Here is a 19,533-nt window from a genome sequence, read left to right as displayed (position 1 = left end):
GAAGCCATGACTCACCAGCCCTCAACCAGAAGGTAACTGCCACGTTCCCATGATCTTTCCCATTTACACACATGGCGGGCGCCACCTTTGGAAATCACGTTCCCACTAAGGAGAAGTTGGAAGGCACCACGGTCTTTACAAGCTGCTGAAATCCTCTATAAATAGTTTGATCCATTTAATTTTCAAATCAATCAACTTAGTTTACAACACTAAGCCTATATTTATCATTTGTAATAGCGGTAATCCGTCACATCGGGGGGTTATCGCACCTTAGTGAGATTGAGTTGGGTCACTTCGAGTTGCTGTCGTCTTTATCTTCAGGAGTCGGAGGTTTATTTGTCTCGTACCAGATTTAAAGCCCTCCGTTTGGAGCAGGTTCTTATTTACGCTTTTATTTTATTTACTCTCTGTCTACGCTTTTATTTTATTTATTTTCCGCACTCGCTTTACTTTATTTATTTTCCGCACTCGCTTTACTTTATTTATTTTCCGCACTCGCTTTACTTTATTTATTTTCCGCACTCGCTTTACTTTATTTATTTTCCGCACTCACTTTACTTTATTTACTTTATGCACTTTACTCACGCCTCACATTCTAAAATAAACTTTTCATCATGATCAATTTCGTTGTGTTTGTTTGTGTTACCATGTCTGGCTAAATCTTTTAAAGGTTAGAATGTAAGGATCGCGGTTAAAGAGATGTCTCACATATTGAATCTGTAGAAATATTTTAAAGGTTGTTTTGATTTTTAACTTGAGTTTTCTAAAACAAACTTGGTTAGTTTTAACTATTCAAGGAGTGCGAAAGCACCCTGGCTTAGTAACTAGGAATTTTTATCACTTTAAGGAAAAACTATTTTTGAAACTGTTTTCGGACGCGTTGATAGATTTAAAATCAGGAAACTCCTTGGATAAACTTTCCAAATCAAAATCACTTTTCAACTAAGTTTACGAGTCTCATTTCTTAAAAATGAGTTTACTACTTTAGCGTTATACGCACCTTTTATAAGTGACAATAAAATGCCTTAATTTAAGGGTAAACTCGGTTCTGAATACGCGAAAGCGATAGTTCCTGTTAAATGGATTCTTTTCAAGAGTAGAAAATATTGCCTCATAAGTAGTTCTATTTAGACAATCGAAACATCACTTAACTGACGTGAAATACATTCAACCTGTCTTTACCTGCATTTATTATTTACCGTTGTTTTGCAAACCCAATATCTCTTTTATATCGCCTTAGATAAACACTATAACGATAGTAATTGATAGATTGACGATTTGGTCTCTGTGGGATCGATATTATATTACTTTGACGCGATTCGTGCACTTGCGAATTCACACAATCAAGTTTTTGGCGCCGTTGCCAGGGACCAACTTCGTCAAATTTCGTACCCTGTTGTTACACCGTCTAGACTAAGGCATTATTAGCCGGTAAATGCGAAGAACCCGTAGTACCGTAAATTTAGTAGATCCTTTAGCGGAACCCGAGTGTTATACTCGTACACGCCTCTTACTCATCCGAATTAAGAAAGCTATGGCCAAGAATCGCGACCAGAGACCTCTTAAGGAATTTGCCCAACCCTCTGACGAGGAACCTAGTTCGAGTATAGTAAACCCCCTTATTCCTGCTAACAATTTCTAACTAAAACCGTCTTTGTTGAAATTAGTGCAACAGAACCAATACGCGGGTCTCGCTACTGAGAACCCGAATCAACATTTAAAAGTTTTTATCCAAGTGGCCGACACTTTTAAATCTAACGGCGCTTCACCCGATGCGATCCGTTTGAGATTATTTCCTTTCTCCCTCAGGGATAGAGCACGTTCATGGTTAGATTCATTTCCAACTAACTCAATAACTACTTGGGAAGACCTTAGGAGAGTATTCCTTGCTAGATATTTCCCCCCTAGTAAGATTGTTGTTCTTCGAAACCAAATAACTAGATTTACTCAAAACCAAGGAGAATCGCTTTTCGAAGCTTGGGAGAGATATAAAGAGCTATTAAGAGTCTGCCTACACCATGGCCTAGAACAATGGATGATCGTTCATACATTCTACAATGGACTCCATTATAACACCAAGATGAGCATCGACGCTGCCGCAGGTGGCACGCTGATGAACAAACCTTACCCTGAAGCTTGTGACCTAATTGAGGATATGGCCCAAAACCATTACCAATGGGGAACTGAACGAGCATCAATAGAGAAAAAAGGAGACCCAAGGTGGAATACATGAGATAAGCTCTCTAGAGATGATGCAGGCGAAAATGAACGCTTTAGCCCTTAGGATCGAACATATGTCTACAAACACTAACACCGCAGCAGTAATCCACACAGAGTGCGAACTCTATGGATCTAAAGGACACTAATCGGCGGAGTGTAACCTTTTGAACGACCTGAACACCGTCCAAGTGAGTTACGCCCAAGGCAACCCATTTTCAAACACTTACAACCCTGGATGGAAGAATCATCCGAATTTTTCTTATAAAAACCAGAACCCTATCCAAAATTATGCACCTCAAAGACCGCAAGGTTATCAAGCCCAAAAACCAAACCAACCTATGCAAGTTGTGCCCCAGAAATCTAACCTTGAGAAGATCATGGAGAGCTTTATATCGGGCCAGACTCAACAAAATAAAGAATTCCTAAACCAGAACATTCATGTAAACGAACTGATAACACAATTAGGAACCAAGGTTGATAAGATAATCACTCACAACAAGATGCTTGAAACCCAGATCTCACAGGTAGCACAAAACCAAGCCCCACAAACTACACCTGGAGGACAATTCCCTAGACAACCTCAACCAAACCCTCGAGGGCAAGCTAACGCTATCTCGTTACGAAGTGGGACCGCTTATGAAGGGCCTCATAACCCAGCAATGAGCGATTCCAAAACTTCTAAAGGAAATGTACCTACCAACCAAGAAGAGGAACCCGAGAAACAAACCAACCAAGAAGGAGAAGTCAAGGATAAAACTTACAAACCACCACCCCCGTAGAAACCACCAATCCCATATCTGCAAAGACTTAAACAAACTAAAGTCAATAACCAATACCAAAAATTTATAAAAGTAATAGAAAAGCTTCATGTAGAGATTCCTTTCACCGAAGCTATCACCCAAATCCCGTCTTACGCCAAATTTCTCAAAGACATCTTAACCAACAAGCATAGGCTTGACGATCCAAAACCCTTGGAATGCAACTTTATTTCCGAGGATAAACTTGCTAAGAAGGAGAAAGACCCTGGTAGTTTTTCTATACCTTGCATTTTAGGGAGTCATGTGATCGACAAAGCTTTCCTAGACTTAGGCGCTAGTGGGAGTTTAATGCCCTTAGCTGTATGTAAAAGGTTAAACTTAGGAGAATTGCAACCAACTAAGATGTCCCTCCAATTAGCCGATAGGTCTGTTAAGTATCCTGTAGGCATTTTAGAAGACATCTCGGTTAGGATCGGTCAACTTTATATTCCAACAAACTTTGTGGTCATGGATATCAAAGAAGACGAAGATATCCCTATCCTCTTAGGTAAACCATTCTTATCAACAGCCGGAGCTATAATAGATGTTAAAAGAGGAAAATTAACCTTCGAAGTAGGGGACGAAAAGATCGAGTTCATTCTTTCAAAATTCCTTATGGCACCAATTCTAGGAGACGCATGTTATGCAATCGATATTATAGATGAGTGCATAAGAGAATTTGATCAAGGAGAACCTAAGATCGAACCATTTTCAAACCCAAATGAAAAGGATGGCGAGCTAGAGGAAACGGAACCTCACGAATGTTTGGACCTTACTCCATACCTTTCACCAAATTCCCCAAAACCAGCTCAAGAACCTAAGATATGAGTTTTTGGATGAAGAAATGAACCGCCCAGTAATAGTTAGTGCCACCTTAAACCAAGACGAGATGAATCGACTCTTGAATGTTTTAAGAAGATATCCCTCTGCCTTAGGGTACAACATCTCTGATATAAAAGGTATAAGCCCATCTGTGTGTATGCACAGGATCTCACTAGAGGAGGATTCAAAACCTTCCAGGGAACATCAGAGACGAATCAACCCTGTAATGAGCGAGGTAGTTAAGAAGGAAGTCCTTAAACTGCTAGAGGCTGGTATAATCTATCAGATCTCTGATAGTAAATGGGTAAGTCTTGTACATGTGGTACCCAAGAAGGGAGGCATCACAGTTGTGCAGAACGAGAAGGGCGAGCATGTCGTTAAACGCATAGAAGGCGGATGGCGTATGTGCATAGATTATAGGAAGCTCAATAAGGCAACTAGGAAAGACCATTTCCCCCTTCCATTCATAGATCAAATGCTTGAGCGTCTTGCCAGACACTCTTACTTTTGTTATCTGGATGGATATTCTGGATTTTTCCAAATACCCATACACCCCGAGGATCAAGAGAAAACAACCTTTACCTGTCCTTACGGAACATTTGCTTACAAACGAATGTTGTTTGGACTCTGTAATGCACCAACTACTTTCCAACGTTGTATGATGTCAATCTTCGCAGATTATCTCAACGGAATTATGGAAGTATTTATGGACGACTTCTCGGTGTGTGGATTAGACTTTGAAGACTGCCTTATTAACCTTGAGAAATCCTAGAGAGATGCGTAGAAGTTAACCTTGTGTTAAACTGGGAGAAGTGTCACTTTATGGTTAAAGAAGGCATAATGTTAGGACATATAATATCTGAAAGAGGCATTGAGGTCAATAAAGCAAAGATAGAAGTTATAGAAAACCTTAACCCTCCTAAGACAATTAGAGAAGTCTGTAGTTTCCTTGGACACGCCGGTTTCTACCGACGCTTCATAAAAGACTTCTCTAAAATAACAACACCCCTGACCGGCCTTCTGATGAAAGACATTGAATTAATTTTCGATGAAAAATTTATCGAGGCCTTTAACCGTTTAAAACAAGCATTAATTTTAGCACCCATTCTACACACTCTAGATTGGACTAAACCCTTCGAAATAATGTGTGATGCTAGCGATTTCGCTATAGGAGCTGTTTTAGGGAAAAGAAAAGATAAGAAACTACACGTAGTATATTACGCTAGTAGAACCCTAGATGCCGCTCAATTAAATTATACAGCAACAGAGAAGGAACTCCAAGCTATAGTTTTCGCAATCGGTAAATTTAGGTCTTATCTTGTAGGATCTAAGATTATAGTCTATACAGACCATGCAGTTATCCGTTACCTTCTAAGCAAAAAGGATGCAAAACCTAGATTACTTAGGTGGATCCTTTTGCTACGAGAATTCGACTTAGATATTAGAGACAAAAAAGGAATAGAAAACGTGGTTGCCGGCCATCTTTCCAGATTAGAGCACTTAAAGTCAGCCCATTTACCTATAAATGATGATTTCACCTATGACAGACTGATAGCTAAGGTAGATACCTCTCCCCTAGAACCTGATAGAGACAACCTTAGGACAGTTTCAGAAATTAGCATAGTACCATGGTACGCTGATTTTGTGAACTATCTAGCCGCTGATATCATACCACCTGACCTCAACTATCAACAGAAGAAGAAGTTCTTTAAAGATATAAGACACTTCTATTGGGACGAACCACTCCTTTTCAAAAGAGGAACTGATAACATATTTCGACGTTGCGACCAGGAAGAAGAAGTCAGAAATATCATAGAGCATTGTCACTCTTCACCCTATGGTGGACATTCAAGCACATCCAAGACATACGCTAAGATCCTTCAAGCTGGTCTTTATTGGCCGACATTATGGCGTGATATCCATACTTATATTGTCCAATGTGACCGGTGCCAGCGCGCTGGAAACATCTCAAGACGTGACGAAATGCCTTTGAAGAACATCTAAGAAGTAGAACTATTTGACGTTTGGGGTATTGATTTCATGGGACCTTTTCCAACTTCGTTGGGAAACAAGTACATTTTGGCAGTCATTGACTATGTGTCCAAGTGGATAGAAGCTATAGTCGCACCCACCAACGATACAAGAGTAGTCATCAAGATGTTCAAGAATAATATCTTTCCCAGATTTGGAGTACCACGACTTGTCATAAGTGATGGTGGATCACATTTTATATCCAGGATATTTGATAAACTCTTGAGGAAATATGGAGTGAAACACAGAGTAGCAACACCATATCACCCACAGACTAATGGTCAAGTGGAAGTATCTAACAGAGAGATTAAGCAAATCTTGGAGAAAACTATATAAATATCTAGAAAAGATTGGTCTAAAAAGCTAACAGAAGCACTGTGGCCTTACAGAACTACTTGCAAAACCCCTATTGGAACTACATCGTACCAGTTGGTCTACGGGAAGTCATGCCACTTACCTTTTGAACTCAAGCACAAGGCATATTGGTCCATCAAGACCCTGAATTTGGATTACCTAGCATTTGGCAAGAAGCGAATCCTTGATATTCACAAATTGGAGGAACTCCGCCAGAACGCTTACGAGAATACCGTTATATACAAAGAAAGAACCAAAGCTTGGCACGACAAAAGGATTGTAAAAAAGGAATTTAATATAGGTGACTCTGTTCTCCTCTTCAATTCGAGATTACGACTTTTTCCAGGTAAGCTGCGTTCGAGATGGACAGGCCCCTTTGAGGTTTCCAGAATCTTAAAATCAGGAGCAGTTGAAATCCGGAACAGTTCCTGTAATCCGTTTGTGGTAAATGGGCAAAGACTGAAGTAATACCAAGGAGGTGACATCCCCACAGGATGCCATAATAAACTCTGATCGACCCTCCAGTTCCTACCTCTAACATATAAAGTTTGAATCGTCAAGCTAACGATGTTAAACAAGCGTTGCATGGGAGGCAATCCATGATTTCTTTTCCTTTACTTTTACTATTTTCAATTTATATTTTTATTTATTTTATATATATGTATATCTATGTGGAGACTAACAGTTATGATATTTGCGATTTCAGGTGTCCTCTGTTTCTAATCTAACCTTTCAGGAATGGAGAATATTGACAATATGCCAGTAATCTTTCGTGACCCAGTTCAAGAGCAGCGCTACGCCATGCTTTCCCAACGCCCAATGCTTCCCACCAGATATCCTGACTCGAGCTGTATGGAGGCATTAGGCATTGAGCCTAGTGTCAGACATTTGTGCAATCAGTTGCAGTGGGTTGAATATACTGATGTTATGCATGTGACTTACAGGAACCCGACTTTGGAGTTCCTGAGCTTGCTGACCTACGAGCCCTATGTTGGTCACGCCAGTGATGGTGGATACATTAATTTCAGGTTATTTGGCGCAGAATACACCTTCAACCACAAGCGTTTTGATGAATTGCTTGGATTTCAGACTGCCTATGATGCTTCATTTGAGCTCCCCATGAGTTATTTCCTGAGCCGAGACGTCTAGAAGTTTTGGAGCGACATTACGTGTGGAGGTAGTCCTGACCCTTCCACCCAAATCTCCAACTAGATTCACAACCTTGCTTTCATATACTTCCAGATGATCATTTCCCACACCTTCCTGGGGAAGATTGACCCTGATATGCATGTGAGTGTTGAAGATATCTTCTTCATGTACTGTACCACTCAGTCACGCCCAGTAGATTGTGGAGCTTTCCTGATCGAGAGTCTATATCTTAATGCTCGCTCCGCTGCGAGCCCTATACATGTTGGAAGCACGGTGACTCATATAGCCTCAGCCCTGGGACTTGATAGAAGACTATCTCACTTGACGTTTTACTGCAGCTACACCTTGATGGATATTGATTTCTGTCTGGACCGTGGCCTCATGAGGAGATCTTCTTTCCAACCGGATCAATACAGGCTCTTAATCGAGGGTGGGACTATTCACTACTTCACTTTACCTGACCCTCAAGTGACTTGTGTTATTGATCAGGCCAACTGGGCCTACGCCATAGAAGGGCAGGGAGAGACAGTAGACGAGCCGAAAATCGCACCTATCAGAATTAAAGTCCGCACCAACAATCCAAATCTCTAGACTCCAAGCATGCAGTCTGAACTGGTTAAGCTTCGCATGGAGATAGCCCAGCTTCGCCAGGAGCTTGCTGACGTTGCTTTGCAGGTTGAAGTATCAGTTGCCTCACATGACACTAAGACTGATATACTGAATGATGAGATCGCCGACCTCTGACGCCAGATCGCAGAGCTTCGAGGATACAAAGTCGAGGAGACTCCACCATACCCTGAGCATTGACGTCATCATGAACCGAGAAATACCGTTTGAATTTTCCTATTTTCCCGTTATTTATTATTCATGCTTATTTTTATTGTTTCCTTTGACATTATGCTTGCTTTATCTTTCCTAAGATCTCTGGACTCGTGAATTATTACTGACTCTTCATATATATATATATATATATATATATATATATATATATATATATATATATATATATATATATATATATATATATATATATATATATATATATATATATTATGTTTTTATGTCCATTTTATTTTATTTTGTTTTATTTTACTTTACTATTTTATTTTGTTTTATTTTGTTTTGTTTTGTTTTATTTCATTTTATTTTGATTTATCAAGCTTAAATCAAAAAAACAGCATTCATAGAAAACCTATGTGCACCCCCATTCTTACAAAAATGATGACAAAAGAGTTGAGGCCCAAGTAGTAATGACTAGATCCGGCCCAACCAAATACGAAGACATGGCGGGCGCCATAATCTTCATGGCGGGCGTCATAAGCTTCATGGCGGGCGCCATGAAGTCTGCAACTTTAACGGGCAGAATCCTCATTTTCACCATTTTTACCTTCTTCGACCTCTCCAAACCCATTTTCTTCTTCTCCCAACTCCACCAAAGTTCATAAAAAAATCCCAACTTTCTCATTTTGACTACAAGCCATTACCATTTTCAAACTTCACTTCTCCATTTCTCCACCAAAAACCCACTAAACTCCATTTTTCATTTCCTTTCTATAAATACCCATTTTTTCTCTACAATCACCATTAAGGGTCGGAATGGAGTTCAACAACATCATTCTTCGTGGAGGAAAACCCGGTGAGCGACAAAACAAGATTTTGCAAAAATTGCAAACTCGGGAGATCCTCGCTACCAAGTATGTCGACGAAGATTGTTTGTACACTTTAGGCACATACCATAGTGTTTTCCACATGCTTGATAATTTAGGATTACACGATATTTTTGCTAGTAAAGCACCCACCTATGATAGGCTCACTAGGGAATTTTTGAGTTCCCTAATTTACACTGCTTACCCTGGCACTGCTAGCACGATAGGTACCGTTTGTTTTAGAATGTTTAATGTAGAATATAAGTACACTACCGATGCTTTAGCGAGTTTGCTAGGAATGCCTTACGGTGAGGGTGTTATCTGTGAGACATCCTTAGATGTTGAGTGGGTAGTCGAAGCATTTACTTTTTGGAATAGATTATCTAATGTGGCTGTGACTCCATTTGAAGGAATTTTAGCTTCTAATATTCATAACCCTGCCATACGTATTTTTAGATACCTTTTGGCATGTACCATATTTGGCCGGGAGAATTCTAACAAAGTAAATGCTCGTGAGTTGCTGTTTTTACAGGGTTGCCTCACTAATCGCAGGATCAATCCTGTTCCTTTCGTGTTGGCCCATGTGTCTGCCATCCTTAAAAAAGGAGGAACCATCTCTTTCGGTGGTTTGATTACTTCCATTGCTAGAGCGTTGAATCTCAACGCTGAGTTAGCCACCTTGGAACCACTCCCTTACCACACCATTAACTTAAAGTTTTTGAAAGATATGAAATTATGCAAGTTGCGGCGAGCAAGTGGTTTTCACCTAATGATCCATGGTGCAGTTGTGCCCAGTGTTATTTTACCTTGCTCTCAGCATACAGATGTGTGACATGCAAGGAACTCGATGTACGATCTTGATGCTCCACCCTTTACCAGTCCTTTTCCACCTAACGTTCCTATGGACGATGGGCAAGGGACCGATGATGAGTATGACCGAAGCCACCAGTCACCTGCTCATGATATTCCTGTTGCATCACCTGCACACCCTGCACCTTCTCCCTCTAACCCTTTTGCAGGTACCACTCCCGGTTTCTACATCACCGAGGAGATGTGGCACGAGCACCTGGCTCATGAGGAAAGGCGTGACACCCTCCTGAATACCAGAAAACCAACAATTGACAGATAATATGAGTTTTATGGTAGCTTCCCAGCAGCATAGTGAGCAAGCGCATTGGACTATCACTGAGTCCTTACTTGCGATCACTAATGAGCAGCATCGCCAGCGACAGGCTAATGAGCGTCACTTCGCTCTTATTGAGGCCACCTAAGGATCTCTCTTAGGTCACTCTCAGCAGCTGCAGGAAAGACTTAGTACTCGTAGCAGACGTCGTCGACCCAGGCATCCTGACTAGGACGGTGACGGTACCGGTGCTCACCCCTAGTTCTCTCCCTCTCTCTTCTAGGTTACTCCTACCATATCTCATATCGAGACATTGAGGACAATGTTCGGTTTAAGTGTGGGAGGAGATTTTATCGCTTTTTATCTTTCCTTTATTTTTATCGCTTTTATCGCTTTCCTTTATTTTTAGTATGTTTTTTTTGTTTTAGTTGTTTGTTTTTCCTTTCAAATAAAATAACATGTGTCTGACGAGTCATCTGTGTAGTGTATCCGTATTTCTCCCATTTCTTTAACCTTACCAAAAAAAAATTGAGTAAAGAAACCAGTACATCTTGAATATTAGGCTATAAGACAGGTTTATAACATGATGTAAAAGACTTGGGAAAACTTTTTCTAAAAATCGGTATTGTCTTAACACCTTAGGTTTCATGATTATAAGAGTCGATCTCGATACCCCATATGTTGTGGCCCCAATTTTTGTTCCAAATAAGTCCTTAAGTAGTTTATCCTTGCAATCAGCTCCGGCTTAAGCATGCTCTACATAGGGGACCGATGAAAATAAGTGAATGATCACAAAAATTCCTGCTTTGTTATCAAGTCATATGAAAATCCGGGCTAGGTGACTCTCACACGGTCATTTAACACAGCAAAATAAAGACATATGTGAAACATGCAGAAGAAAAATAAAAAAATTATATATATAAATAAGCCTATTTGTTGGTTGGTTCAGAGGTATCTGGTGCTGAACTTGGTAGGGTGGATTACGATCCAATCCCCCACAACTGCAAATTGGGTTAAATAAAGGGGTTACACCAACTTATGTACCTGAGCCCCATGCTTAGAAATATAAAAAAATAGTAATAAGCTTATTTGTTGGTTGGTTCAGAGGTACCTGGGGCTGAACTTGGTAGAGTGGATTATGATCCAATCCCCCACAACTACAAATTGGGTTAAATAAAAGGGGTTGCACCAACTTATGTACCAGAGCCCCATGCTTAAGATCATAATCACTAACCGGTCACTTTACTATGAGCATGTACGGATAACGGGCTTAATGTAATTGCACCTGAATGAAAAGGACTTTTAGAAAATGAAAAGAAGGCTTAGGTATGGTGGGGTAATGTGGACTGATTTGTATAGGAACGAAGCCTACGACCGCATTTGCGGGAAGTGTCACTACAATATCCTTAGTTCGATTCGTTAGTACCTATCGATACATTCCTTGAATGAACTTATAAGTCTTTTTGCCTTGAATTAACTCTAGTTGATACTGTTTTTCTTGCATAAACTATAAAGAGTTTTGCTTGAGGACAAGCAAAGGTTTAAGTGTGGGAGAATTTGATCACACTGAATTACACCGTGTTTTTGACTCGGATTTCACATGTTTATTAGGACTTTATTATCATTTTATTTGTATTATGCTCTCTTTTACGTTGTTTTCAGATATTTACCTCTTTCGGACCCTTTGAGAAGAAACGAAGCAAAAAGACCTAAAATTAGGGTTTTTCGGCGAATATTGTACACATGGCGTTGCACATGGCGGGCGCTATAGGAGAAGCCATGACTCACCAGCCCTCAACTAGGAGGTAACCGCCACGTTCCTATGATCTTTCCCATTTACACACATGGCGGGCGTCACGAAGGGATGGCGGGCGCCACCTTTGGGAATCACGTTCCCACTAAGAAGAAGTTGGAGGGCACCATGGTCTTTGCAAGCTGTTGAAATCCTCTATAAATAGTTCGTACCATTTCATTTTCAAATCATCCAACTTAGTTTACAACACTAAGCCTATATTTATTATTTGTAATAGCGGTAATCCGTCACATCGGGGGGTTATCGCACCTTAGTGAGATTGAGTTGGGTCACTTCGAGTTGCTGTCGTCTTTATCTTCAGGAGTCGGAGGTTTATTTTTCTTGTACCAGATTTAAAGCCCTCCGTTTGGAGCAAGTTCTTATTTATGCTTTCATTTTATTTACTTTCTGTCTACGCTTTTATTTTATTTATTTTCCACACTCTCTTTACTTTATTTATTTTCCGCACTCGCTTTACTTTATTTATTTTCCGCACTCGCTTTACTTTATTTATTTTCCGCACTCGCTTTACTTTATTTACTTTACGCACTTTACTCACGCCTCACATTCTAAAACAAACTTTTCATCATGATCAATTCCGTTGTGTTTGTTTGTGTTACCATGTCTGGCTAAATCTTTTAAAGGTTAGAATGTAAGGATCGCGGTTAAAGAGATGTTTCACATATTGAATCTGTAGAAATATTTTAAAGGATGTTTTGATTTTTAACTTGAGTTTTCTAAAACAAACTTGGTTAGTTTTAACTATTCAAGGAGTGCGAAAGCACCCTGGCTTAGTAACTAGGAATTTTTATCACTTTAAGGAAAAACTATTTTTGAAACTGTTTTCAGACGCGTTGATAGATTTAAAATCAGGAAACTCCTTGGATAAACTTTCCAAATCAAAATCACTTTTCAACTAAGTTTACGAGTCTCATTTCTTAAAAATAAGTTTAATACTTTAGCGTTCTGCGCACCTTTTATAAGTGACAATAAAAGGCCTTAATTTAAGGGTAAACTCGATTCTGAATACGTGAAAGCGACAGTTCCTGTTAAATGGATTCTTTTCAAGAGTAGAAAATACTACCTCATAAGTAGTTCTATTTAGACAATCGAAACATCACTTAACTAACGTGAAATACATTCAACCTGTCTTTACCTGCATTTGTTATTTACCGTTGTTTTGCCAACCCAATATCTCTTTTATACCGCCTCAGATAAACATTGTAACGATAGTAATCGATAGATTGACGATTTGGTCTCTGTGGGATCGATATTCTTTTATATTACTTTGATGCGATTCGTGCACTTGCGAATTCACACGATCAGTGCCCCGGGGCACACAGTAGAGAATTGTAAGGCCTTCAAACACAAGGTTCATGACTTGATTGACAGCAAAGCAGTCTCTTTCACGCTAGTTAGGCCAAATGTCGCAACAAATCCCATGTTGGCGCATGCAGAGCAGAGTGAAGCTCGAAGATAAAGTTTATCACTAGCCTGAACAAGCAGAGCAATTCCGCCAGTGAATCACGAGATGAAGACCCATTTTCTTTAAATGAAGGCAATCATTATGCCATTTTTACTGTTTCGCATTCTTGTAATTTGTTCTTGTTTGTCTAAGTACTGTATGCTTAGAACATTGTTATTTGTATTTGGTTTTATTAAGGGGATGACTATGCATGTTTTGAATCAATCTTCCATATTCACTCATATCATTTATTTGCGAAGCACAAACACATACTTTTCCACTTCACCTTCTTTATCACATTATTGTTAGTAAATGTTGGAAGGAGGATGACGAAAACAAAATACTCATAATTGTTGATTGTATGCTTTCAGATGAAATCCTGCTAATGATGTACAGGCATTGTTTCAAATCCCCAAACACCGGAGAGATAAGGAGTTAATCCCTAGTCAACCACTTCGAGCCTAGAAGTAGGAGTTTCTTTCGGATATACAAACCCTTACGCTTAACCTGGGGCGGGGTAATGTTCAATTAATCAGACTTTACGTCTGAATTGTAAGATGAAATATCCCGTATGAGGACCAACAACATGATATTCTCCGCACACATCCTGAAGTGTCGAAGGAACCATACAAATTCCAAAATTTATGTCGGTTGTTCTTCAATGACCAAATGACTTGGCAGTCACAATTTTCAAAAAAAAAGATCAAAGAAATAGCCCGCTAAGTCGAACACCCTAAAAGGAGACTTAGGCAAAAACTGGGGCAATCCCGATGGATCAAAGCTTCAAAAAGCGGTCCATGCAAAAATTAGGGATCAAAACAAAAATCGAGAGAGACAATGAAAGTCCTCAACAAAACAAGAATCAGTGACCACCATACCAAGATCGAAAGGTCACCAATATTCATGAAGAACCAAATAAGATGACTTCCATTTCAAGAGATCTTACACTGCCGAACTCTTGTAAAAGTAAAGTGTGCATTGAATTAACTGAATGTAGGATTGGAGATCATCATGAAGAAGGGATGGGTTAAAATAAACTTTGAGCCTTATATCCTTTTGTTTCAATAACCGTGTACCAAGCCATGTTATAACCCTCAAAAGACCTAATTGAAGTAAGGTTTATTCTGAAAGCATACTATAGCAAGGTTATGTAAACTAACTCCTAGAGATTTGCTAATATTCTATTCTCACTGTATCACTCACACACTATCTGAAATCAACACCGCGTTTGGACTCATGGTCCACTCGTCACACACTACCACGACACTCCAGGTGAATGATTGTTTTTCAAAACTTGCATAACTGTCGCATTAAAATCACCATTTCCTGAATGAACAATTCTTTACTGCAAGCCAGCACTTGACATTTAGGAAATTCCAACAAGGAGCAATTCGAGTGGTACTTGATCGTTGGTGCCAACACGAATCAAAACCACCTCATAATCCTATGGATCAGGGGCATGGCATCTTTTGATCATGTTAACATAAGAAGTAGTCAGTGTAAGACAGATCGCCAAGCATCGGTTGATCAGGGAGGAAAAACACTTCAATACTCAGCCCATCTGAGGCAAGTCCCTCAAAGGCTAATCGGGGGCAGACCATAGCAAGAGTTAGACATTGGAAGAAGTAGACTCAGACCATGTCATGGGATAATCACTCCTAAGGTTTCCTTGCAAGGAGAATTCTTTCGAATACCCTACAAACTGGGGCAAGGCAATTTGCAAGGGACAAGTACCCCTCATATCTTCAAGTTGGTCAAGCAGACTGTGACAGACACTGGAAACTGCTTGAATTCGCATCCAAAACGTCAAAAGTTCACACTAGTACCACATCATATGTTGACAAGAATCTTTGGGGCATGTTAAAGGCATAATCATCATGCGTTGATCATGTTGCTATGCTCAGTTACAGGCTGGCCAGACACCTCAGAAGAAGAAGTCAAAATTGCCTCAGGGGCAAAGACACCATGTATCAGCAAGAAATCAAACTTGGGGCACCGAGAGTATCCACATCAATTGTTTGAGCATCACATCATCAACTACCGAGTGTCGGGAAGTCAGATCCCTCCACCAACCAATAGTCCAACCCGCATTGACAGTTACCAGAAGAAAAAAAACAAAGTACACTTTGTTGGCATTCTCGCAAAAACAAATACAACCATCACTAGTGTCCAGAAAATGCATCGCCTTTGAAAAGGAGGAGGGAAATCCCGAACAAACCAATCATTCCTTGCAGTCAAACATACATCACATGCACCACATGCATCACCTCATACATAACGCATACATAACATTTATGCATATGGCACGAATCAAGAGCCAATGTTTAGTAATAGGTACCCAGGCCAATCCTCAGTTGAGTCGTTGTTATTTTCCCTGAGTAAGTTCCTACCTTGTATCATTGGTTATTCCATATTGAACTACATCCTTTAACCTTTTATTGATGGGATGTAACCCTCAATCGAGTCATTGTTATTTCCTCTGAATTCCTACCCTACTGTTGGGCGTTCCCCATTGAATTACATCCCTTAATCTTTTGTTGGTGAGATGTTATCCTCAGTTAAGTTAAAAAATGTTTCTTTAAACTCCTACCTTGTTTCTCATTGATCATTCCTCAATGAGTTGTTTCCTTTAACCTTTTGTTGATGGAAATTACATCTTTCAGAGTATTATCCTGCAACCTTTTGTTGTTGATACCCCTAAGCAGTCTCACCCAGTAATGTTCCGATGATACCTAACAGGTCTGTTCTATTGGAACTATGGGTCGGTAGTATGATTTTTCCAATATTTTTCTCACTATCATCCTTTTGGTGAAATTCCATTGGGTAATAATATTAATCATCGCCCTGTTTACGGTAACCATTATCCTTTTGGTAATGGTAAATCCCGGACATTTGTGATTTCACCATCATCATTTGGTAGCGGTGATCCTTGAAGTTTTGTCCCGACCTTCATCCTTTCGGTGAATGGCGACCTCTGCAATTATTATAGTTTGTCGTCATCCTTTTGGTGTCGGAGATCCTTGTGGTGTTAGGGACCCTTGTCATTTTGGTTCAACCATCATCCTTTTGTTGATGGTGAGCTCTGTTATTATGTCTAATCATCATCCTTTTGGTGATGGCGTCCAGTTCGATCTAAACGTCATCCTTTCGGTGATAGATATTATGAAGTTCGATTTAAGCTATCATATTTTTGGTGATTGTGACATTGGGAGAGTTCAATCTCACTGTCATCCTTTTGGTGTCGATGATATTTGAAGTTATTATAACTTATTATCGTCCTTTTGGTGGTAACAAGTTTCGAAGTTATGATCTCACCTTCATCCTTTTGGTGATGGTGATTGTCGACTTATTATCATCCTTTTGGTGGTAACGAGTTTTGTTGTTTGATCCTACCTTCATCCTTTTGGTGATGGTGATCACTTAAGTTGTTATAACTTATTATCATCCTTTTGGTGATAACGAGTTCTGTTGTTTGTAGTACCGTCATCCTTTTGGTGATGGTGACTGTCGACTTATTATCATCCTTTTGGTGATAACGAGTTTTGTTGTTTGATCCTACCTTCATCCTTTTGGTGATGGTGATCATTTAGATTGTTGACTTATTATCATCCTTTTGGTGGTAACAAGTTTTGTTCTTTAATCTTACCTTCATCCTTTTGATGGTGGTGATCATTAATATTGTTAACTTATTATCATTCTTTTGGTGGTAACAAGTTATGTGGGTTGATAGTACCTTCATCCTTTTGGTGATGGTGACCGTCGACTTATCATCATCCTTTTGGTGATAACTGGTTTTATTCTGATCATACCTTCATCCTTTTGGTGATGGATATTGTGACTTATTATCATCCTTTTGGTGATAATAAGTTTTGTTGTGTAATAGTACTTTCATCCTTTTGGTTATGGTGATTCTTGACTCATTATCATCCTTTTGGTGATAACGGGTTTTGTTTTGATCTTACTTTTATCATTTTGGTGATGACGATCATTAAAGTTTAACTTATTAGCATCCTTTTGGTGGTAACAAGTTTTGTCGTTTGATAATACCTTCATCCTTTTGGTGATAGTGAGTGTCATGACTTATTATCATCCTTTTGGTAGTAACAAGTTTTTTAGTTTTGTTCTTACCTTCATCCTTTTGGTGATGGTGATCATTTATGTTGTTATGACTTATTATCATCCTTTTGGTGATAACAAGTTTTGTTATTAGTTTCACCTTTATCCTTTTGGTGATGGTGATTATTAACTCATTATCATCCTTTCGGTGGTAACAGGTTTTGTTGTCTGATCTTACCTTCATCCTTTTGGTGATGGTGATCATTGAAGTTATCAACTTATTATTATCCTTTTCGTGGTAACAAGTTTTGTTATTGATCTTGCCCTTCATCCTTTGGGTGACGGTGATCATTGAAATTATCGACTTATTATTATCCTTTTGGTGATAACAAGTTTTGTTGCTTGATCTTACCTTGATCCTTTTGGTGACGTTGATCTTTGAAGTTGATGAGTTAACTATCATCCGTTTGGTGGTAGTCTTGTTATTATCCTTTCGGTAATGGAAAGCTTTATCAGAATAACCATCATCCTTTTGGTGATGAACCTCATCCTTTTGGTGATGGGAATCTTCGAATTGTATCTAACTTTCATCCTTTTGGTGATAGCAAGTTTGGTTGTTAATCTTACCACCATCCTTTTGGTGATGGCGATATTTGTTGTTGCTATTGTAACCATCATCCTTTTGGTGTTGACTACCTTTAAAAGCTTGGTTTATCCATCATCCTTTTGGTGATGACGATCCTAAAATCATGGTGAACTACTATCATCCTTTTGGTGGTGGCAATTTGTACTGTCATCCTTTTGGTGCCAGAAAACTTTTCATTTTTTTAGTCCCGCATTTGCCTTTACATCAAATAACGACCTTCGCAAGATTTGAGTGTCGACACGAGGGGTGGCATTGGTCGGATATCCTACCCCAATACCTTGGTGCTGTTAGAATTAGTTGCATTTTCTTTCTGCATTCCTCTATTGCACTTCAAAGGACAAAATTTGGGTCTTTTCGTATTTAATTATCTTCCACCATGAATGTATGAAAAATGTTATCATTCTTACCTTCTAGTTCAAGATTAATTAAATAGGGGCAACTGTCATACCCCAAATTTGGTCCTACTCTGATTGCATTACATTCATTTGAATTCATATAATCATTTCATCCCGTAATGGTTTTTAAATCTTCATAATTTCATAACTCTTGGTTCTAATCTAAACCCTTGGTTCCATAACTTTCATCTACTTTCGTTCATCTATGGCATTTCATCTAATCATATCTTCATGTCTAGCCCAAGTTTGTGGCATTCTTAGCTTTATTTCATTTGGGTAGCATTATGCAAATCCATTGGCATGCCGTGGGTTTGATCCACAAAATCTGTGTTTAGATCCTAGGACATGGTACATTTTAGTCTCCGCTAAGGTCTTTTATTCCGTGCTTGCTATGGTCCATGCAAGTTACAAACATTGATCCATGGTTTTGGTCCATTCAAGTCACCAACCTTCATAATTAATTGTCCATTCAAGTCACAAACTTTTACCATTACTCACATTTTTCCAATCACGGTTATCTCCAAGTCACACTACCCATTTCAGTTAATTACAATCCTTCCTCACACAATGGTTCATGATATGGTTTCATTCAAATAAACAACATCATTACAATCCATAAAAAGGCCTATTATTTGGAAAAATACAAAATTTGGTAATATGGACCAAAGTCAACCCGACCTTTTTATCCCAAATTCCTCTTCCTAATCCTAAGGTGGACTTCTTGGTCTTCTGTACTATCCATGTGTACTCAGGTTTGGTCTTTTTTATAAATAACATGATTTATGTATGCCTTCATGGCCTGCCGAAGGGGGACCGAAACCGTTCAAAAGTTTTTCACTAGATTTGGCATCATCAAGCCATGTGAAGACCATAATGCCATTCCATAACCAATTAATAACCATAACTTTAAAACAATCCCAAATTCCATATCCATGCTCTATTTACTTTTACTTCACAAAGATGTTTTATGCGTAGTTAAAATCACAATTATAATCCAATTTTCATTATTCCATACAACTCATTCCATACTATTGAAA

The 19,533-nt window shown here is 39.1% G+C and overlaps 1 non-coding gene across 1 annotated transcript; it reads right to left on the bottom strand.

The window, feature by feature from the left end:
- Nucleotides 1-1,918: 1,918 nt before the first annotated feature.
- LOC127116278 (small nucleolar RNA R71) lies at nt 1,919-2,025 on the bottom strand. Its single transcript, XR_007801236.1, has one exon. It is a non-coding gene; the product is annotated as a small nucleolar RNA R71 (small nucleolar RNA).
- Nucleotides 2,026-19,533: the final 17,508 nt, after the last annotated feature.

This window comes from Lathyrus oleraceus, chromosome 1 (assembly GCF_024323335.1).
Source record: "Lathyrus oleraceus cultivar Zhongwan6 chromosome 1, CAAS_Psat_ZW6_1.0, whole genome shotgun sequence".
NCBI lineage: Eukaryota > Viridiplantae > Streptophyta > Magnoliopsida > Fabales > Fabaceae > Lathyrus > Lathyrus oleraceus.
Note: the sequence above shows the minus strand (reverse complement) of the source record. Positions and strands in the feature narration are given on the sequence as shown.